At 39.6% G+C, this 2,500-nt stretch overlaps 1 pseudogene; it reads right to left on the minus strand.

The window, feature by feature from the left end:
* Positions 1 to 2,169: 2,169 nt before the first annotated feature.
* LOC138000859 (uncharacterized) overlaps positions 2,170 to 2,500 on the minus strand; it is a 20,921-nt pseudogene continuing 20,590 nt past the window's right edge.

The raw sequence follows: 2,500 nt of genomic DNA on the forward strand, positions 1-2,500 counted from the left end.
AAACTGTCAGGTCGTAGTTATCAAATAGAAATGTTCAATTAGAGAGTTTTATTGGGGGTTTCCTGATCTATAGCTTTTTGCGTTGCAAAATTGAAATTTTATAGAGGACTTGTGTGCAAATTCTCCTAAGTTAACTTGGCTTCATTACCAGCTGCTTTACGGAAAATGAGCCCACAAAGTCCGGGCTCTAGAGAGCGGCAGAAATAAAGCCTATGATTTTAGCAGATACTAAAAGATATGAAGGCTTTAGACAAGTCCATGACATTTACAAATACTTCGATGAAACAAAGTGTTAGCGTAGTTTGCTCTGTATGCCGCACTTGCCACCATTGTATCGGTTTTTTGACGGTTTTGTCTGCGGTTTTCGGTTTCGGCCGAAATGTTTTTGCGGTTTTGCGGTTTTGCGGTTTTGGATGATTTTTTCTTCGGTTTTGCGGTTTCTAATACACCCCAATGTCTCCCTCCTTTAGCACCAGCCGTGTATGCAAAACGACCAGTGTCCATTGCAAAAGTGTTCTTTGCAACTGACCAGGTCAACACAGCGTCACCTGTCTTCTCCGAGGCGACGGAAACCCAAGCGGAGCTCACAGAGGAGACAGAGGAAACAGGGGTGCCTATTTCATTCGTATCAGAGAGCAACATTCCTCTTTTTATTCTCGCGCCTACTCCCTCTAGTGCTACTAATAACCAGGTTGAGGAATACGAAAGTGAGTCAGATGAAAGCGTTGGAGTTCACCTCCCCCCACCCCCCCTCCCAACTCCCCATTGAGACCCTCCCTTATGACAACATCAGAAAGCTGTGTAGTGGTGTGTTTTGTAGGAAACAGAGACTGCATTCCCCCCCCCCCCCCCCCCTGAAAGAACCCCACTTGTCCACTTTCCCTGGATATTTCTGGGCAATCAGTATAATAAAAATATATTATTTTATTAGACATCGAACGCACTTTACTAATCCATGGTTACCACAAGTTGTTATGGATATGCAAATTTTGGCAGAGAATACTAAATTACAAAAAACTCTACTAAAAGATCGTCAAATAAGCTTTATTTTGAGCGTTTATTTGAATATAAAAGATGCAACGCTCGGCGAGAAATAATATTTTATGTGAATATTTTGGAAAAAAATTAGCGGGAAATTTATTTAAGTAGAAAATGAGATTTATATAATTATTAATAAAATAACAAGTTTAGGCACAAATTTATCAGAAAAAACCCTGCGTGATCTTACTTCTTTTCTGTAAAATGTCTCAAACTCTAATATCAAATCTTCTTTTCATGCGTGATTAGCCATAATTCGTAAATGAACTGAAAGTAGGATTATAGATAATCCGTTAAGACCATAAACATGCCTCTGACTTTGTTCGAGACGTTTTGAAATATATATTATAAATCGCTCAAAGTAAAGTGTCCTTGGTACAATGAAATTTTTGGGGTGTTCAAGTTTTCTGCAGCGTTTTTAATGCCGCATCATTTTCATCTGTAGCATTCTGAAACATTGACACCGTCTTGGCACAATCAATTGATTCATTAATTTTCGCCATATAACTTTGTAATATCACATGCACGTGAAATCACCAATGAACGCACCAGAATTAAGGAATAACGTCTCAAGATAATACTGGCAAGCCTCGATAACGAAAATACAAAGAGCCAGGTGTGGATTTGATGCACCATCAAAGTTCAGAGGATTCAGTTGTTAAAAAATGGTCTTTGACAGGGTGGCATAAAATATGTTGTCACACAAAATAATTTTGGTTCTATAGTCACTTCCAGTGTCTGCCTCAGTATGGATTGAGGTCAGAAATTGCTAGTTTCATGACCTTATCCAATAATTCTCTCACTTGTTACATAACATGTTCTTTATTCATAGGTGTTAGCGATCTACACCTAGCTAGACGTCGATTAAAATGATTCGTGTTATATTGTAACAGCTAGTTGTAGATTTGGTGCGCAAAGAAGGTTCAGAAAAGGTTGTTTATCTTGATGGCAAGTTTGATTTCCGGGAACCTTCCTTTCGTTCGAAATTTAAAATTGTTACAAATTGAAGCAATGTGGTCTAAAATACTATTGCCAGTCATTCGTTTACAGATAAGATGGCTATCTACTACCGATAAGAAAAAAAAAAACCTCTTTTTTTACTTGGTGAATGTCACACATCTAGTACTTGTCCTAGGAGGTCCCGCAATAGCGGCAGTTACAGCATGGTGAAGAATTAAGATAATAAACGTAGAAAGAACCGCAGTTTCTGACTTGAATGGTAGTCGAACTCCCGCAGCAACTGTAATAATAACTGTACCTGTAGAAACATACTGTCCTGCTTACTTGGCCGTCCGCGACACTGGGATGCCCTCCTCTTAGCCATCCAGGTGAGCGAGTATTACAGCGATTTCGTGGTGGACATGAAGTTGGCATTCGTGTACCTGCTGCCCCTTGAAATCGAAACCACGCCGGACCAATTCCGCTGTCACAGTAGCTGCTGCCATAATAATTGATCTTTCTG

This window comes from Montipora foliosa, chromosome 4, assembly GCF_036669935.1.
Source record: "Montipora foliosa isolate CH-2021 chromosome 4, ASM3666993v2, whole genome shotgun sequence".
NCBI lineage: Eukaryota > Metazoa > Cnidaria > Anthozoa > Scleractinia > Acroporidae > Montipora > Montipora foliosa.